General features: G+C 44.6%; 1 long non-coding RNA gene across 1 annotated transcript; it reads right to left on the reverse strand.

Annotated features, from left to right (window-relative positions):
• Positions 1-1,313: 1,313 nt before the first annotated feature.
• Positions 1,314-4,581, reverse strand: LOC139792707 (uncharacterized). The gene is made up of 3 exons (XR_011724360.1): positions 4,398-4,581; positions 2,815-2,930; positions 1,314-1,667 (listed from the first exon to the last, which is right to left on the reverse strand). It is a non-coding gene; the product is annotated as an uncharacterized lncRNA (long non-coding RNA).
• Positions 4,582-6,043: the final 1,462 nt, after the last annotated feature.

Genomic DNA, 6,043 nt, shown 5'->3' on the forward strand with positions numbered 1-6,043 from the left:
ATTGGAATGGGCTGCCCCGGGAAGTGGTGGATTCTCCATCCCTGGAGATATTTAAAAAGAGACTGGATGTGGCACTCAGTGCCATGGTCTGGTAACTGCAGCGGGAGTGGATCAAGGGTTGGACTTGATGATCTCTGAGGTCCCTTCCAACCCAGCCAATTCTATGATTCTATGATTTTTTTTTTAACGCAGCTTTTTCTTTTACAATAGCACCAGGAACAGTTTAGACAGCTCTGAAGTAAAATGCAACCACTGTACAGTGGTACTATTCAGCTGACAGTTAGATGCTGTGCAAAGGGACAGCTTTGTCTGGTTTTGGAATAGTTGTGTTGAAATACATTACGTGTTAAATAGGAAGCTAAATGCTCAGACAACTGATTACTCTGGCTCCCCTTCTACTGATAAAATTTTAAGCTGCTGTTCTACAGAAGTATTTTCATTCATATTTTAACAGTTTGAAAAAACCTGCTGCTGCTGCCAGTACCTGTCACGGCTGGAATGTCAGTAATCAGTGCTGTTCTACAGTCCATCAACACATTTGGGCTGATACATGCTATAATTATGCTGGACAAAAGGAATGTATGTGTATATATATATATGTATACATATATATACGAAATAAAAATCAGGTCTTCATGATCTTTGAATAATTTAAACATGTATTGTATTTTACAGATGAACAAGCTCCACTTACACTATACTTCTGTGCCCAAGCTTACTAGAAATAACTTCAAAAGAGAAATAAAAAGTATTCTTTTTAAAAGATGGGTTAAAAACCCCACATTATTAGTACAAGTATGAAAAGCTCAACTAAACACAAACACACATTCAGTATTCTGTATTCTACATGTATATTTATATATACATATATGTATGTAGACATTACATATTTTATAATCTATACAAATTTTTCATGTGTAGTTTTATTCTGGAAACATCCATATCACTAGGCTAAGTCGTTCTGGTATTGAAACAATGAAACTATTTCCCTTGTGTGTCAGCAAGAGTGAAGCCAATTAAAAACCTTTCTGTGAAACAATGTAAGATGCAATGGCTTAACACTAAGCTAACCAAGTTAAAAAAACTAAGCTTCTCAGAAAGCAATGACGACCATTCTTCAGGAGAAAATATTTCATTAAAAAAAAAATCCAACCCACATCTTATTTTTCAACAAATGCCCGAGCTAGTTCTGAACGAGATGTTTTGGCATATCAGAAATGGCATTTGGACCTCATTCTTCCCAGAGAGAGGGCTCCGGTTTGGGAGCAGCAGTGACTTACCTTGGAGCAGCCCTAACACCTTTAGCTCCTGCTGTCCCCCTGGTTCCTGAGGAGGACACAGCTCAGGTTTCACACAAGTTCCTGCAGTGTTAGAGGGCAGGCAGCCAGGCAGCACTGCGGCAGCGAGGCATTTCTGCTGCTGTCACTGGCAGATCCCAAAGGTTCCCAAAGGTTCCCAGAAGTTCCGGGCACAGAATTAAAGTTTCTGGCAGTTAACTCTAAAAACCTCACATTTTTGCACAATATTGCTTTGTACCTCAGGCAAGTTCCTCCAGTCTATACTCAGAAGATTCAGATGGTTTGAATCTTTCCCTCCAGATTTATCTCCCTGGTGCCTGCACCATGGTGCAATGAAAGCTCATCTTGAAAGCATCTTTAAATGACAAACTAGGAAAACAAAAACAACCAAGCAAAAAAAAAAAGGTCAAACACACTCAGTGAAAATCACAACACCACAACAAACAAGTCCATCACTGCTCTGAGTCAAAGCAACCTGGCTTTAAGCCCTCTAAAGCCCCTCAAGCTCTTCATGAGAAATTAGCTATGATGCCATCTCTAAGAGCAGTACTTTCAGCCTGCATGGAAGATAAAGACTTACTGGTGAGTGTTCTCAGACTGATTTTATAAAATATAAAGCAAAATAAAACTGCATCTTTTATTTAAAATAAGCAATACAAAGCTTATGCTGTACTTCATCAAAATGGCATCTCCAAGAGATAACAACACACTCATGGTGAATTAAACTTCCTTTAAAATGAAGCACATATGACAAAAGCAAGAATAAATAGCATTTATATACCTCAGGAAAAAAAAAAAACTAAAACATTTACATCATGCTGACCAAGCATATTTTCCCCCAAACATAATTCCACTGTGAGCTAGTTTAACCTGATTAAATCAATCCGGTTTTCATTTCTGCAAGCAATTTGTTTTCTAAACTATGCATATCCAGTTGCATAAACAAATTCTTATTATAACCACAAAGGCAGCTGCCTCAGTTTCTGTTGAAATGAGCCATTTGCATATGTTTAATTTTCTCAGACACTTTTTCCCACATGCTAGAATTTAACTCTCAAAAACAGAGGCCATACATGGCAAAATAACATGTGAAAAAAACTCAGAAATTAAGTCTTGCCCACAACATTTCAGTCTTGTGCCTCACAGGGTTTTTTTTCCTACCTATAAAGCAGAAATAAGAATGCGTGAACAAACCACTACAGTCTAGAATAAAATGCATCACTTTATTACTAACTTTAGCTTTAATTTATGTGTTCATTTGTACATTTTAATAAGGTTCACAAAATGTTAAACTTCTGTTATCAGAGTACTTCACACAAAGGTCACAGTTCTATGATTACTTACACGAACGTGCAATAATCTATGGAAAGTATGAAAACATTTTATCAGAAACTTCTTAGTGAATAAATGAGCATGAAAAAATGCATTTGACTTGTATTTTTTATATAAGCTCCTATGAAACATTTCCTAGCAAGCATACACACACAAAAAAAGATAAAAGTACTTGAAATCTTACAGTTGGACAGATGTTCTACTGTGCTTCCATTTCAAAGCATGGAAGTGGAAACTGTGCAGAAAAGTCTTACTTCATATAATCAATTGTTCAGCTGTTACTACTGCCTTTTAAAGAACCTGGAAGTACAATGAAAATTTAGATACAAACAGTTGAATTGACATATTTAGATCATTACTGCAACTGAAATGCAAAAGTGAAATACCAAGTTTTCACATTTTGTGGGGTTTTTTTTACATGTACACAGAGAACTATTTGCAAAGCTTATAGTACAACTATTACAGTTATCAATACAGATGTCAAATACTGTAGCCTTTTTCTAATTTGAAAATAAGTGTCTATCTTTAGCGGTTTCTCTAAGCATTCCTGAAGAATTATGTTCTATTCTATATACCATCACAATTAAAAGTTTAGTTCTGTAAATGCCTGATTATCCTCTAAACTCCCAAAATATTAAAGGCCCACAAAGCTTCATTATCTGTATGAAAACACATTTCAAACAAGTAAAAACCTGTAGAAACCATCACTGATCTCCACCTGGACAACAAGCAGAGTTTGTCCAGAAGCATCTTGCATCTCCACGCAGGCCTCCTGAGGTTTTTGCCCAATACCTTTGTTGGGATGCAGAGCTTATCAACCCGAGGCTACTCCCATTTACAAAGGGACCCATAGGCTTGAATTTTCTGGTCAGGTGGCCTGTATCAGACTCTTACTATGAAGTCCAAATCACTGCCCTCCCTTTAATCCTGACCCATAAAGCTCTCAGCCAGCTCCTCATCCATCCCTGGGCAGAGCTGGTCACTGACATAGAGGGCAAGATTCCCTCCTCATCTCCCAACTTCCATTCCCTTCCATTCCAACACTCCAGCCACAGGAGCCAGCCCACCACATCTCCATGAGGTCAGTAAGATCAGAGGCCCACAGACACCCACTTCCCTAACACCTGTTGTTTATTGCCCATGCTGCATTTGTTTTGCATCTAAGCTGGGCCCCAGATGAAGCTGACTCACTGGCTGGAATTCCTTTGAGGTATTTCTCTGGTGCTTCCCTGTTGGTTCCCATTACCTCAGGAACCCCTGGCTCATCTCCATAAAACTTCAAATACACAGCACACCTCTGAGTATAGTTAGGGGTGGCAGATGAACCATCGGCAATCAGGCATCTTGTAATTTTCCTTTGTTAGTATTTTCTATGCAAGACCTGGTTTCCCAGAAGGTGTGCTGGCACCCTACCCTGCTGACTAGAAATAAAAGACAAAATACCTCAGCTCTCTGAGTTGCCTGGCTTACCACACACCAGGTGCAGAACCCAGATTTGGGACAACCCCAGGTGAAGAACCCAGATTTGGGACAACACCAGCGCCTCTCCGCTGCCACGGGCAGTGCCTGGCCCAGTGCCGGGCCTGCCCCGAGCAGCGGGAGCCCCGGCGGTCTCAATAAGCCTGGAACTGACAACCCGGAACGGCTGCACCCCGGGCCCCCTCAGCCCCGGGCAGGGGGTTTCATTGGTTCGGCCACCGGAACCAAAACCGAGCATTTCACCGCCGTCGCTCAAGTGAAGGATTTCGCCTCCCCCACACTCCGTACCCCACCTCCCCATTCGCCCGGCCGGCTGAAGAGAAGCGGAGGCACAGCCGAACGACCCTTCCTTGCCGGCCCTTGTCCAGCCGCCCCCTGCTTCACGCCGCCTCCACGCACGCCCAGGATGGGCGAGGGAAAGCCCTGCCCTGCTCAGAGGTGCGCGCTTCCCGCCGAACGGCGACGGCGCCACCTCCTCACACCTCCAACACTCCCTTCCCACCCCCACCCTCCTTATCCCCACCGGCTCCGGGACAGGATCCCCCCAAACACCGCTTGGACACCGGGAGAGCACAGCAACCAAGAGAGCTTAGCGGCGCCGCTGGCCGCCATTTTACATGCAGGGATTATCAAGTGGTGCCGCCTCCAGCAGAAGTCAAGCACCGCCCCGGGGCGGGACGGAGGGGAAGATCCGCAGCCTCGGTAGATGTACGGCAGGGCAATCACTCCCCCCTCCCTCCTAATTTTGCCCAGGTTTGCTCGGCAATTCACGAGGGGACTGTTGGAGGGAGGGATATTGGAAGCCGGTGTGTGCCTACACGCTTGGCTTGGAGGAAGAAAAGAAACGATCCCCATCGGATGTTCAAACCCGCGTTGTTCGCTTAATGCTACAGCATCAAATAAATCCGATGTTTCAGTTCCCACAGACACTGCTGGGGCAGATTCCAGAAGAACCGAGGCTGAATAAAACTCTGTCCATGCCAGGGAGGGAGGTGGTGCCTCCAGAACTGGGGAGGGTCAGGCAGCTCTTGGGGTGATGGGGTTGCTCACTGGGCTCTTGTAGAATCATGGAATTGTTAAGGCTGGAAAAGACCTTCAAGATCGCTCAGTCCAACTGTAATCCAACTACCACACCACCAAAACATATTCTGAAGTGCAACATCTAAACGCTTCTTCAGCACCCATGGGGATGCACCATCTCCCTGGGAAGCCTGTTCCAATGCCTCACCACTCTTTCAGTAAACAATTTTTTCCTAATATCAAACCTAAACCTCCCCAGCCACAACTTAAACCCATTTCCTCTCATCCTATCACTAGTTATTTGGGAGAAGTGGCCAACCCCAGCCTCTCTACAACTTCTCTTCAGGTAGTTGTACAGAGCAGTGAGATCTCCCCTGAGCCTTCTCCAGACTAAACCAACCCCAGGTCGCTCAGTCCCCCCTCACATGACTCTCACACGTACTCAGTACTCACCTAACTCCACGCACCTGGGCTTCCTGCTCCTGGGCTGGAATTTGACAGTAGGAGCAGCCCCTGCCCTGCTGGGCTGAGCTGGCTGCCAGGCTGATGCATCCCCCGGTGCAAAGCAGGGTGCGTGGCAGTGGGGTAGTGGCAGTGCCCATGAGCGTCAGCACAAGCAGACCACACATCCATAAATGAAATGCAAAGAGTAAATTTATTTTCATTGCCATTCATCCAGCTGGGGGATCTCCAAAGCAGCACCCCAGCAGAGGAAGATGAGGGGGATGCTGCTGAGCTTGGTCCTTGCCAGCAGGCGGTCACCAACCCCACTGCTTTTATCTGTTGGTCAGGGATTCACGGAGACACAATCTCCCCCCCTGCTTTGATCTTCTCAGTAGCAGGGCAGGACTCTCAAGCACGTTTAATAGGGTGTCTCTAAGTCTAAATGTTTCTTCCTGTCTAGCCCGGGTGTC

Source organism: Heliangelus exortis, chromosome 2 (assembly GCF_036169615.1).
Source record: "Heliangelus exortis chromosome 2, bHelExo1.hap1, whole genome shotgun sequence".
Classification (NCBI taxonomy): domain Eukaryota; kingdom Metazoa; phylum Chordata; class Aves; order Apodiformes; family Trochilidae; genus Heliangelus; species Heliangelus exortis.